The 15339-nt window shown below is 33.4% G+C and overlaps 2 non-coding genes across 2 annotated transcripts; both read right to left on the bottom strand.

Annotated features, from left to right (window-relative positions):
* Positions 1-820: 820 nt before the first annotated feature.
* On the bottom strand, positions 821-892 carry Trnah-gug. Its single transcript has one exon. It is a non-coding gene; the product is annotated as a tRNA-His (tRNA).
* A 14013-nt stretch (positions 893-14905) lies between these two features.
* On the bottom strand, positions 14906-14994 carry Trnay-gua. The gene is given in 2 exon segments: positions 14906-14941; positions 14958-14994. It is a non-coding gene; the product is annotated as a tRNA-Tyr (tRNA).
* Between the last annotated feature and the right edge of the window lie 345 nt (positions 14995-15339).

Raw genomic sequence — 15339 nt, 5'->3', positions numbered from 1 at the left:
TATAATCTAACGAAAAAATAATCCGTTAAATTGTGAACATTACGGTTCACCATAACTCGTCAGTTCCTAATCTCACTAGTAAGATTATAAACTAACGGTTTTTTTCGAAAACTGAATATTTAATCTCAAGAAATATACCAATTTAGCCGCCATATAACAAGCAAAGTAACTGATAATTTTGTATATTTGGCGAGTTCGACCATTTCCTTAAACAATATATCGAATTTTGATGATAAAAATTTAATGAGGTTTTAGATTGACATCTGTGATTGCAGTGTCTATATTTGTATCAGTCACTCTATGGCCACAGAACAATCTACTATAAAACCGACCAATCAGAGCGCTAGCTTCGTTCCGACGCCATGACAGTTTACAATTTGACGGTTTCGCTTCGTTAGATTATAATCTAACGTAAAAATAATCCGTCAAATTGTGAACTGTACGTTACGGTTCACAATATTTCGTTAGTTCATAATCTCGCTAGTGAAATTATAAACTAACGGTTTTTACAATTTTACGGTGACATATACAAGCCATAAATAATAACGTGAAAAACTACAAAATATATGTATTTCTATTTGCACAGTCACAATCAATTTCGGAGTGACTTTGTTATGGACTGAGAGTGCATATTTAGTATAATATTCTATAAAATTTCTACAAAAAATCTTCCTGAGGTAAAAATTAAAATTAATAAAATTCAAAACAATAAACATGTCATAGAATTTAAGTATTACCTAGCAAGGTAAAGGTTATGATCATGGTAAAAAAAGAAAAAAAAACACAAAAACTATAGCTCCGCCGTAACAGTGTCAAACACTGCCGTGACCAGGATTCGAACCTGGGTTACTACGGCCACAACGTAGGGTCCTAACCACTAGACGATCACGGCTATCGGAGCGGTGAGTGGGGCAGCGAAAATATCGACTGCGTGCCGTGGGCGTTGGAATGTGTGACGTCACTGCTTGCGATAAAACTTGGATGAAAAAATATTCGATTTATTATATTTGTGCTTTATGTTCATAGTGTATTGATACAATTGGTTTTAATGATCATAGGTTAATACATAATAGTGATAACACCTATTTCTGAAAAATAGATATGGTTTATTTAATTCATCCATACACATAACCTACTTAACGGCCTGTAAAAATATGTACTGAAATGATACATAAGTACATGATAAGTACACGCGTTTTTAGTGTTAGTATTATTAGGTACATATCGTCACTACTTTTAAAAAAACTTGTATCTTCTTCTGTCAATGAAAAGAAAATTGTAGTAAGTATGTATGGAATGCATATAGACTTACTGCGTTTTAACTTTGAGGAGCAGCGTGAGTTACGAGATTTTTTAAAAGTAGTGACGATATGTACGTACATAATTACAAAATAGGCACTGAAATTGTTATTACGAATGTTATCATAATAAACTAAGTATAGGTAAGGAGGCAAACCAAACAAAAACACTGTTCGATAAACACAGAAACAAAACAATAACGGAATTAAATAAACAAAAGACGATCAATTACGCCGGAATCGTGGGCACACAGGAAAATTGGTGCCAAATTGGTCCGCGGCAATTTGTGTTGTTTTGGACACGTGGCGACGCCATCGCCATCTAACCACTAGTTTTGGGGAGTCAATTTTCTTCGATTTTGGGAAACATCAATTTGCGGAGGCGAAATTAAAAAATGTATATATATACATACCATATTGATACTTTATTGACCAAAATAATTCTGAATAAAATTTACTAAGTATAGTAATGAGTAGGTACATTTTTGTATTAAGTAAATATTTCAGGTAGGTAGGTACTTTTTGGTATGTGAAATTGATACTAAAATATGAATATTTAGTAAATAATCAAATCATCAGCAATCACCGCATAGGTAAAAGGTAAACTTTGAAAATTTTTTATACTTGTAAAAATTTTAATTTCCGACGAGAATATGAATAGGGTATGTAAGTATGTGAATATATAAATAAGTTATTTACTCGCTTTCACAATTACTACAATTACGAACGAGTTACAAAATTGTGTCAAAATACTGCCTCATTTACGAAATTGCTCAAATTACTTCTCCCACTAAGCTCAATTATTTCGAAGCTTGACAACTGAATATTTGAAAACATAGCATTAACCCACCGCTTTAGGAATTGAATACAAAACAAAAGAAGGTCGATCATAAATAGGAATGATATGGCGGTTACGCCATGTTTGAACTTATTTTGAGCGATCGTCATGCATTTCATTAGTAAAAAGAGTTTCCTTGTTAAAGTAAAACTATTTTATGAATAATTTAGTAGGTTGACTATCCAACAGGGTTTCTCGAAAAGCGATTACGGGCGCGTTTGTTTTTTTTAGTTACAAGTATTTTATTCGTTCCATGGCTTTAGTGATAGTGGTACGAATAATGAGTTCATTTCATATGTTTTTTTTAATAAGAAAATTATAAGATTTGCTAATAAGAAGATTGCTGCTCTTTATACAATGTATGTACTACTACAAATGTCTATAGTGATGTGCGTTAGGTATCATATGTGTTAATACCTATTGGTGAATATCTACATTGGTTCTCGCATCTCCTTGACCGTCCACCAAAGATAAGCGTCGTCGGGCGCGGTTAAAAACAAGAACGTTATAAAAATAATATTTACAATAGGTACATTGTGCGATACAAATATGCAGCCGTCAACGTAATCATGTGAGACGACGCCACCCGCAAACTACGCAAATAAATAAAGCGACAGAATTTATCGACAACCATTGCTTCTCTTTACGTTTCACAGCGGGATGGTTATGAGCCAAAGTTGAGAAGCCCTGACGTACAAGTTACAAAGGTACTATTATACTCCATTCCAAAAGTGCCTAAACCTTATAGCTGAGGAATAGAGGATATTGCCAAAGCAGGAGTGACGAAGACTGACTGCATAATAAAATGGTTTTGATATAATGTGTACCATTTATAACGTATTGTGTTTTGATTGCGCATGTCAGTTTGCAGACTAGTTTCAGTCGACGGATGATCCTTGTATGAGAATAGGAAATGGTTATGTCTTGGATTCCGAAGCCAAGTTTGAATGGTCCAAATGGCAGGCGTTATAGACGCTCCGTTTACTAAGTTTATTGTCTTTGATGCTCTCGAGCGAGAAATCTATGGATATAAAGTGAAACTGTTGATGTCGATGTATTTGTGATAATACTGGAAATAGTAGTTACCTACACAGTTTGTTTGTAAGGTTCACTTTCATGTATCTCATAATTTACTTACGAGTATGAATGAGCAAATCTACGACACAATACTAACTACAATACACAATTCTAAAATAGGGCATAATTTTACAGTCACGTCAAAATTCGATCATTTTCGGCTAGCGATAGTTCTATTAGAAATTCAAGTTGGCCTCTGAAAAGAAAGATAAATAAGACCTGTCACGGCTAACGCCTCAAAAGTTTCCCCTTCACAATATTGAAAGACCTCTTTATCTAGCCACCGCATTGATGGACATGGTATTATAAAACCACCGACACATTTCGAAAAAAGGAGGATTATAGACCTTATTTATTCGAAAAAGTTCAATTGCACCGGTATCGGTTGAAATTTGGCTCCTAACAATGTCTATAGAAAAGACACCCCTCCACAAAGTGCATGTCGTACGAAGTATCATTTTAGATCAAACACGTGATAATAGCCATAAGAGCGCCCCTATTATTTGATACAATAAAAGTGAAGTGCCGACATATTCCGCATTCTACTGCGAAATGAAAGTCAAGCGTAAACTGACCGACCTGATTATAATCTACAGGTCTACAATGAACTCAAACCACCTTCTTATTAGGTTGATTTCAGTGTACATTTTTGAGATATTTGTGAAAGATTTTAGGGTAACACAGGCAGAATGCACGGTGCTATCGTACGCAGTGAAACGGTCGGTAGGCTCGCAGATACGGACTAATGGTGATTGAGAAAAATATTGCTCCTGTACCAGTCGAACAATAATTCGCGGTTATGTCTTCATGAATATTGAAGATCTACTGATATCTATTTTTATTTTGATTCCAGCAGTACGTTACAATGCCGTCGTTAATGGAAATCATAAATATGTTGATACGCGACGATGATGTCTGTTTTATTTTCAGGAGCAAAATATGATAATATTATGTCGAATTGGTATTTCCTTTAGGAGTGAATGCAAGGGGGTTAATAAATCACCACAGTTCATGCTATGCTGCCGAATCCTGTGACCTAAAAACCAATAATAATTATGATGATGTATCGAAACCTACTAATGCAATCTGTACATAAATTTGTTAAAATTGTTAATTTAGTATATTTGGTTTACCACATGGTAGTTTTCCTAAGGACCATATTCCCGATAATTCCTAGTTTACTTTGAAAACGTGAACTACCAGTCGTTAGTTCGAGGGAATCATCCCTAGCTCAATTGATTTCAATTTCATACATTTTGTAGCTCTAGAAATATTTTGTAATAGGTATTACAACTGACTAAGTACACAAGCTCGAAGAAAAACCACCAAAGCAGCATATTTCAGAATTCAAATCTCTAGAGATTACCCTTCTAGCAGAAATTATTAATATACAGTCAACTAGCCCGTACGAAAGGGTGAATAAATTTAATATGACGACAAAGTGTCGCGTCGCAACCAGTAACGCGTACACAATTCGGTAATTAATACCCTGAATTACATTTCGCAAATAACCAGGGTATCTTTGGAAAGGGGTCTAAGTAGAAGCTTATTAAAAAGGGTGTATGACCTGACTTGTTTAATCCTGAGGTCTTAAGGAGCAATTAGCGAGGATCGGGAAGGAGGGTCTGGGAATTTGGAAAGTTTTACGTCACAGCGTGTATATAAATTTCTCATTTCAATTTCAAACTACAAAAATACCTACCTCTACCTACATAAGTACATAAATTTGTTTTTTATCATGCAGAAACGTCTGCGAGCGATATTACATGTTTTTAAATTAAAGGAAAAGTGGAAAATTCACACCTCCGGCAGGACTCGAACATGCGACTATGGCCTCCGCCGTGGCGCAGTTGGGAGCGGTCTGGCTCCGGCAAAGCCGGAGGTCGCAGGTTCGAGTCCTGCCGGACGTGTGAATTTTTACACTTTTCCTTTAATTTAAAAATATACCTACTACATACATATTAAATTTACGGAATCCTTTAAAGTTACTTAACTTTTTAGAGTTTACACGATTATAATAAATGGGAGAAAATTACTATAATTATTTCCTTTAGTCTTGATATACTTAGCGTAGAAAATGTTCACCACCATAATTATATAGATATCTTTTAAGTTTCATAACTCGTCTCATTTTAACTTTCAATAAAAATCTCTAGTACCCCACAACTCCAATTAGAAACGTAATACTAGACCACTTTAGTTTAATTTTCATGTCAAATAGATCGTCCCCAAATTGGTATCTTTTTTCTAATCCCCATTTTGAAATTCGAGGTATCACTTTTATCTAAAATCTGTCGTCGGCAAACAGTGCCATATGTGTACATGTACACAAAGAGTGCTGTAATGTAATTGTAAGTAGGGTGCATGGTATTAGTCTTCAAATAAATATATTTCAAAGTAGTTTCCAATGTTAAGTTATTGAAGGTTGAAAAACGTGTACTGAAGTTGATACTTGACGTTAATAATAGCAAACTGGATAATTTTGATAGCCGTCAGCCTAGCCTAGCCTGTTTAGAAGGGTATCGCTATCGAGCTCACGAAGTCTTCGAAGGAGGTAATTGTTATGTTTTTAAATATTTCTGTTTTAAGTTGCCGATTTTCTTGATGTTTTATTTACATAGTGCCTGGAACCACTAACGTTTCGTTTTATCCTGATTTTTGCACAATTTGTAATGTTTTCATTGTAAAAGTTCACGACCAACAATTAGTGAGTGCACGGCTCTACTGTGAAACGCTGCGAGTATGGGGTCCTACCTCATACAGTAATCCAAACTCTCAGTTTCACTTGACACCCCGACGTGTGGGGTGAATATATTTCAGATTCCAATTCGAAAATTGTCAACCCCAATATCGGACGAGCATCACAATCGAATTTGTTCATAATGGTATTACTCTGTGATTATTTCCTATTAGTCATATGATAAACAATTTGACGTGGTTGGGGATTAGCTGTTTTGTTAGTTAAATTGTTTGGGTTATCTAGTTATGTTAATTAAAACTTTAAAAGAAAATACAGATAGTATTGGTAAACAGTTGTTTCATGATAAAGTAGCATTTTATCCAAATTTTGGGACTATGAAATGTGATGTGATATAGGTAATTATGCAATTCTACACTTATTTGTATGAGTCAGACCGATTGTCAGTCCCGTTATATATCGTCCTTGCTTTTACTTGAAAATTGTGAAACTGCCACTATGTTTTAGCGGCTATATGTAGTGGGGTTCCGTTACGCTTTTATGCTTATTATGTTTGTTTGCATAATCGAACGCGACTGTAAGAGCATGCTTGAATTCTTTTTTCATATCCATTGAGATGATATAAATATGGGCGGTTCGTTGTGGTTTTTAATTTTTTAAAGTTCTTCACAGTACATAATTAATTTAAACAACCCACATTTTGAATACCCCGATTACGCTTAATTAATTTGATGCCTTGTCCCATCCATTACCACGATAATGTTCACAAATTACTGTTAAACATGGCATCAATCTTTTTTTTAATTATTTTGACAGGATTAAATGATAAAAGGTGATAAGGCACACGCGATATCACACTTGTGCTTTTATCTCGATGTAATCCATTGCTGCCTTCTGAATAAAATAGCATTATCTATTAACCTTAGTATATTTATATTGACATATTTTAATTACGATACATGTGTTATGTTACAGATATATGTTCAAATGAATAAAGCGCATGTCGTCCATTAGCTCGCTGAATGGATGCCATACAAAAAAGCGCGGGTGAATTATGAGGATAGGTAGGCAAGCATGGTCACGTGATAAATTATATAACATCAGGCCGTCCTTTTTGCTTTATTTGTAAGTGCGATAGAGACGCAACGAAGTGATATAGTGTATCGAACTAGTGTGCTACGCCCGCAGATCTCGGGACCGGAATAAGTGCGTACACGAAGAGAGCCCTGCTCAAACGTGGACGGCATGAGGCTGAAATAATGATAATATTCATGATGTTTAAGTATAAAAGAAAAAAAAACATCACACTATAACTACTATATCACACTATAAGTACTATATCACACATCACACTATATCACACTATAAGTATTACTGTCAACCGTAATATAGGATTAACCCTTCACTTCTCTCAGGATGAATTGCCTATTGTAGATGCTTCAGATAACTAAATCTTTGGCTAATTAGTCTTGGCTGTATTAACTGTTAATTGTGGTAATTATCTGCTATCTAATCTGTTCATTAAGCGTTACACCGTATTGTGATGCCGCTGCAATGTCGGCACTTCTTGACATATATTCTGCAACATGTTTTTAAATATATGTACCTAAGTAAGATGGGCTAAGACAAACAAACTGTGAAAAACTATTATTTGTCAGGAATTCTCATAATACTGTTGTTTTTTTTTCCGGGTAAATATACTATTATGTCACTCTTGCCCGCCTGACCTTGTGTAATTTTAAGTTAATTATTTGTTAAGTACCTATCTCTAATTTTTAAGAATCCTCCGCTTTTTTTTTTTACTTATGAAAATAATGTATATGATATTTACATGCATACAAATGTCCGTAGCTTCATTACAAAATAAAGAACCACGAGAATATTTTATAATTAAAAAATAAAAATGAAAATTGGTTGAGAAATGCAGGCCTTTACATACCTAGTCAGTTAGTTGAAAATAATTTAATTTGCATACCGATTTACCGTATTGTGCTGTTTCTAAACCTAAACTACCTTCGCGTGTTCCGAAAGTCGTTCATTGTTTATAAAGAGCGGATTGAATGTGATCCGTTTCAGTCCTAATGCGTTTTACATTCAACATCAAACAAACATCATCATATCTTCTTATTTTTGTTTAGTATTAAAATTAGGTACCTACTCATATTATGTAAAAGGAAATACATAGGCAAATATATGAAATGAAATATATTAGGTATATATAACTGTTTATCCAATATTTATTTAATTTCTACTGCCAAAACATATTTAAACTATCATTGGTAAAAATGTGCATATTTTATTTAAATTTACTCAGATGAATCACAATCAATAAAAAGTACAACATCAACGAAGAGTGATTGATGATTTCTAATATTACAATGTTAATGGAATACGAATGACATGAATTCGATATGCATGCTTTTGGTCTCGTATTGTTGGCTTTCAATTCATAATTCACTTCTGCATCTGACGAAAGGGGTAGTGTATTCAAAATTCAATTAATACCTATTAGGCAAGCTCGTCAAAAGAAACGATTTCCTGACATTTCATTGACAGTAATTATTGTGAATAGATATAATCTGTAAGGAAAGAGAAGCGTCGTTAAGCGCATGTGATCCGATAAATTCTACGACTCTTCTCTTTACGAACATAGCAAACAATATTATGAAATATACAGTATATTCAGCAATCGATCCGCTTTCAATAATCAAAAAAGAGACGACGATCATATGTTTTTAGGGTTCCGTAGTCAACTAGGAACCCTTATAGTTTCGCCATGTCTGTTTCGTCCGTCCGTCCGTCCGTCCGTCCGTCCGTCCGTCCGTCCGTCCGTCCGTCCGTCCGCGGATAATCTCAGCAACCGTTAGCACTAGAAAGCTGAAATTTGGTACCAATATGTATAACAATTGAATGTATAACCGTTCCGTTCTGCCTAGCTTTGTAAACCTACCCTATTTTTTGACATGATTTAAAATTTATTGTTTTGCAATTTCCGAAGGTAGGTTAGTTACATGTTGACATTTTATAACTTCAATTTTTAAAAGTATCTTTTGCATGCCTGTTGGTCGAATACACTGACGCTTCCCTAGTTTTAAGACCTATAATGTATTTACGTGTATTCTTGCAAAATAAAAAGTTTGAAGTTTGAAGTTTGAAGTTTGAATCACGCTAATAAAGTGCAAAAATATAAAATGGAAAAAAATGTTTTATTAGGGTACCCCCCTCACATGTAAAGTGGGGGCTGATATTTTTTTTCATTCCAACCCCAACGTGTGATATATTGTTGGATAGGTATTTAAAAATGAATAAGGGTTTACTAAGATCGTTTTTGATAATATTAATAGTTTCGGAAATAATTGCTGCTAAAGGAAAAAAAAGTGCGTCCCCCCCCCTCTAACTTTTGAACCATATGTTTAAAAAATATGAAAAAATCACAAAAGTAGAACTTTATAAAGACTTTCTAGAAAATTGTTTTGAACTTGATAGGTTCAGTAGTTTTTGAGAAAAATATGGAAAACTACGGAACCCTACACTGAGCGTGGCCCGACACGCTCTTGGCCGGTTTTTTTAAACGTAATATAGTAACTGAATAATAAAAGAAACTGTATAATAGGCTAGTTTCCTATACTTAAAATAAAATATTTTATGCAGTGCACGAAATAAAGCCCCACCTAATTAGAAGAAAAATATGGACAGCAGTTATATTTAAACCTGATTTAAACATAATTTCTATTTAATAGGTCAAAGAGAAAGATATAAAGTAAATGAATTGACCGTGACGTCACTCCTCAGTATTTCATAGTAATTTCACAGTATAATAAAGACGATAGTACTATCGTATTGGTAATTCCATATTAGCAGATCGTTTTGACAGTTCTTAAAAAGAAGCTGTTTTGACTAGTAGAAATCTAGCCTATTTCAGATAAGGGAATTTTGCGCCGCCCGTCCGCTTTAGCACGTTCGTACTGTTTTTGTTTTAGTTTAGACGTTTCATTAAACATTACAGTTACCTACTGATGCACAAGGTGAAATAATTATACTAGAAATTAACGGAACAGTGGCTTATAGGGTGCAGCTGCCATTAAAGAAAATTTGTCGGCTTTATTACAAAACAAGGTAAAACGTTTTTCTAATATTTCAAAAAGTAAGAGCAAAAATTTGTCCTTCATGACAAAAAATAGTTAGACGTGCCTTGGACAACTCTGGTGCCTATTAACATGTATAAACATGTACTTACTTTTTACTTCGCCAATTGAATCTATCTAGAGCACGCTTAAAGACTTTAAAGTGGACACCCAACACTGATGCGGGCGCATTGAGCGCGTCTAATCGATCAACTTGGGCTAATTCCGCTCATCTGCATATTAATTCTGTGCTCCCTTAATAAGCAAGGGGTTTAGCGTGTTTCGTGTATAGGTTGAGCTATTTTACCAAATATATAAAAATACTTGCTGTATAAAATGAATTGGATTAAAAATAAAGTTAAAACTTTTACGCGGCTAAATAATGTGCCCTCACTACTGGACCACCTAGCCAATGCAATGGTGTTACCCTGATATTCTCTGGTTTGTACTGTCTTGGCTAGGAGCCTTTACAAACTCAGAGGGAGCCTTATTTTCTGCTCACGTCTTATTTCTCATTTGATTTTCGTAAAATTTAGTAAGAAAGTTAAATGGCTACCCAAATTTTTGCCATAGGCCCGCAATGGGTTCAGTTTCCAGAATCATTAAACTTATTGTACCTACTCTTAAATGACATTAAAATTAAAAGGAATAAAAGATAATTTATCATCGAGTCAATTAATTACTTCTTACGAATAGCAGATAAGTGTATGAAATATTTTCGGCTATAATATTATTGCTTTGCGCACGCACAGTGGTAGATGTTAGTTCTGGCTAACAATAAAAAGTGCACCCTGTATCTCAGATGTAGCCTAACCGGTCATATTTAGCTATGCGGGCAATTACGCTATGAATATGTTTCCCATATATCTGCGTGCGAAATTTTATCAGTCCACTCATACAATACCTAACTCATTAAATCGGAGATATATATCTTAGTGATAACTTTTCCTGAATAATAATGACAATTAAAACGTTCTGTGCTGCTACCTGTGTCAACTACGAAAGTGTTAATTTTGAATCATATTTTATTAACCCTTCGTTTATGTTTGATAAGGATCCTAACATAAGACGTTTGCCTTTAAGAAATATATCACAGTTAATTATTTTATGACATTTTTTTGTCATAAACAGACGAAACGGGTTAATCATATATTACCTACTTATTAGTAATAGTGGTCTATCCATAATAGCAACTCATAGTCAGTACCTACAACCATACCAAAAATAATTTGTTTACGATAAATAGCTTTGCCATCACAAATCGTGCAGGCACTACATAATAATTATTTCAAAAAATCATAAAAATCTGTTTTAAGCTAGGTATAGGTACTTAACTTACAACTGCCAATTCTCAAAATTGCACCTAAATTTTATATAAGAGAAATAAACTAGGTATATTGTTTTGTTTTATGAAGGCACTTAATATGGTTATTATTATTCAAAATTAAAAACTCAAAATTCAAAATTCAAAATATTTATTCAGCAAATAGGCCACAGGGGCACTTTTACACGTCACATACATTTTAATATATTTTTTATATTTGAATTTAAATTACATAATTGATACAATACTAATTTTACCTAATGTATAACGCTACTATAATGTATGTATATGTATAATTATGGTCATACACACTTACTTAAGACTTATTACACCTGGTATGCTCTTTATTGAATGAGTAAACCTTAGAAATTGCATAAACATACATACATATATCATAACTTGATAAGACAAGGTATAAAAGGTACCTACCTACGTCAGAAAGTTGCGCTGGAAATCATGGATTATGGTCGAAGCTAGTTGTGCTAGACTTAAGCAAGTTTTTGTGAATACTGTACAGTATTTTTTTTGAGTACTTTATTGTAAGTTGTAATTACTTTCGTATCACACGCTAGAAGGAATGGCAATTATCACCCCTCTAATTACAGTCAAAACGCATCTTTGTATTAATCCCTAGAAATTTAAGCAAAAATCACGCTCATCAGTCAGGAAGACCGACCGTTACATTCAAAATTAAATATGCATAGAAAAGGGTTATACTAGTTACTACAAAAACTAATCCGTTGAGCAAAAATCTGTCGTGGTACCTAAGCATAACACGTATTTTCAATTGTATCTTCAGGACACTTTTTTTACAGAAAATGCGAACGTATTACAAAGTCACTAAAGATTTTTTTCGTTTGCTGAGATTTTCCGGGTAAATGCCTATAGTTGGTCAGATTCGCCACGCTTTCGGTATTAATATCTTGATCCATCAACAGTTGACGGGTTAAGATGAATCAGCGGCGGAAGGGTTAACAGGGGTGACGCGCTGTTTTGTCTGTAAGCTAGTCGTGTGTGTGATTGTAGGGTTAACGTTTTAGATATCAATCGAGGATTTAAATATTTAAAGCTTAAATAGGTAGGTTCTATAATTATTAGGTAATTATTTATAATTATTCTATAATACAATATATAAATGAATTCCATTTATAAAATGGGTAAGGTCAGAACTGTGAATATCGTCATAAGGACAAATTGTGCATTTACTGTTTTCGTAGTTCTGTTAATAAATGGCTCGAACGAAAACGATTAAGAATGAATATACAAGGTGCTCGCAAGGAACCCGCATAACTTGAACCACGCGTTTCTGAGGCCAAAAGAAAGAAAAAATGTTATATGAATTTTAAAATTTTTCGCGAAAAAAAAATTTTTTTTTTTTTTTTTTTTACTTTTTTGGACGTACTTCACATAAAAAGTAATTTTTATCCATAAAGTTTACAATTAAAATGAGTTCCTTAATTTATTTTTCTAAAAACCAAATTTTTTGGAAGTTTTTCTTGTCACATTTTGACATCTATCAATGACTACTGTGAGACTATGCTCCACAATTGCGCATCAGCGCCGTTAAGAAGACCTTTTCTACTGAGTAACAATACGGAAATGTTTTTTTTTAATTGGCAATAACTCTGAAACTAGACGAAATCTAGAAAAGTTTATATGACATTTTAGTCTTAAAATGTGACCAAGAATATGCAGTTAAAGTTATATGGGTTCCTCGCGAGCACCTTGTATAATAGGTATACTAATAATTCTATAAGCAGTGAGTTTGGTATTTTTGAGAGTAGGTAACCTACCTGTCAAGATTGAGAGTGATTCTTGGTTTATGGGTATCCTAACAAAACAGTCAAGAGTTCAAAAAAACTAAAAATAAATTAATACTTTCTCAACAATATCAGATTCCAAATCCGCCCACAATAACGTTATGCTTAAAACCACAAAGTTCTAAGTTCATTCGAATCACTACCGCTCTGATGACCTTCTTCCTCGGAGTGTCATATAAAATCGCACCCACCCACATAGATTAATGATTCACTCGACAATGGATCCGTTTTTTGATACGATCCCTTTTCGATTTAACAGCAATTAAAAAGTTTCACAAAGCAGCAAAGGGTTAACTTCATTTGCGTATAATTGGTTAGATTTGCTGGTCGGAATGGGATGGCGATGTTTTGGATGGTCACGAGACGAGTACGATACGGGATATTAACAATTGCTAATGAAAAATTTTGGAATAGGTATGTATGTAAATATTAGCACCTGAGAGAAATTTGGATTGTGAATTTAACAAGTTCGACTTGTTGCGGTTTATCCGTTTGAATCAGCCAAACGTATGTTTAAAACACTATGTGTCAGGTTGTTTTTATAAAATCGACTTGTTGATTCAAATATATTGCCGATTCAAATGACAAGTAGCTTGTTGTTTGAACCAAAGAGCACGTAGGCGCTATTTTGTATTTTTTCTCAGTGTATTATACAATAGCTTGATATTTAGTAATTTTATTGTTTCTTAATTATGGATGTTTTCTACTCACTTATCTTATTATTTATAATTATATCGCCATCTAATCCATCACACAAGAATTTTAGGTGGTAGGTGTTTATAAAATGGGAATATTTAAGTAGTGGGTATTATTTGTCACTCAACAATGATGTGAATATTTGGCGAAAGTTACATGTACTCGATAATACCTACTAAATAATTATCAGCATTTAAAGCAAAAAAACTTTACATGACTAATACTATACCTACCTACGTCTTTAGCTTATCTGTAACCTTGAAAATGTATCTTTATTTGACAAGTAAATATAAATACCCAATTTTAAATTATTAAAACAACCAGCAAAATCAGTTAAATCGTAACAAGAAAAGATTCCCCGTGAAAGAATTTCCTATTTTTTTCCAACTTAAATTAATTTGTATAGAAGACGACGTCCCCTGTAATTGATTCCTCACGGTGCTCTGCGGTGCAGGTCCCATTGTTCGACAATCGAATTTACACTAATTTGATTGCATTTTCTTCTCCGGTATTTCTGTACTTTTTAAAGGTTGAGTCTTTTAAATGGACCTTGATGAAGGGGGTCGGGAGGGCCTCCCATTTGATTGTAGTATTTACAGTTGTCGATGTTAAGTTAGTTCAATTTTATCAAAGTATTATGTGTAGTTACTATTTTTTTATAAATTTTAGTATATCTAGTGTTAATACAAAAGGGAATTTATAATAAAGTTTTAAATATTAAAGCTAACAAATATTACCTATAATATAATAATCTAGTAGGAAATTGAAGAAAACAATATCATGTTGATTAAATTACAAAAAGAGAAAAATTAAAAAAAAAAAAGATTTTCATTCTCATTAATCTCATTATCCTTCGGAGCCGGATTAAAATTTTATGAATTTTGTGATTTTAGTATTGTAAATTTAAAACCTATAGCTTAAGAATATTATACATTATTAAATTACTTGGCCAATAAATAAAAAGTAATATTTTATGTTGATCAAATAACTAAAAGAGGAAAATAAAAAAAGGGTTTTCTCATTCTCATGATCCTTCGAGCCGGATTTGAACCAGCGACCTATGGATTCCCGTTTCTGACCAACTACAGTCCACCGCTCTACCAACTGAGCTATCGAAGGGGTAATGAATAGCGCGAAATTTCCGTTTGCTTACCTTTCACTGATATTATTATGTTTTGCGTTCCGAGTCGCGATTGAATGTTGTGTAATAAGTAAGTTGTATACCTACACATCGCTCCTTGAAAAACATAGTGTCATTAAATGAAAAACGTCTTTTTTGGGTACAACGGTTTAAAGTTTTGAAATTTTTGAATTGTCAAAAATTGCCATTTTTACAACAAACTTGTAATTTTTTGGCAGATCTTGTTAGTTTTGTGACTAAACCTGATAGATATAATAGTAAATTGTATTTTTTTTATTTTGTTTCTAAGATAATTAAGCTTAAACAAAATGGTAGTGACACTT

The sequence above is a fragment of the Leguminivora glycinivorella genome, chromosome 1 (genome assembly GCF_023078275.1).
Source record: "Leguminivora glycinivorella isolate SPB_JAAS2020 chromosome 1, LegGlyc_1.1, whole genome shotgun sequence".
Classification (NCBI taxonomy): domain Eukaryota; kingdom Metazoa; phylum Arthropoda; class Insecta; order Lepidoptera; family Tortricidae; genus Leguminivora; species Leguminivora glycinivorella.
The sequence above is the reverse complement of the archived record's forward strand: the minus strand, read 5'-3'. Positions and strand labels throughout refer to the sequence as shown.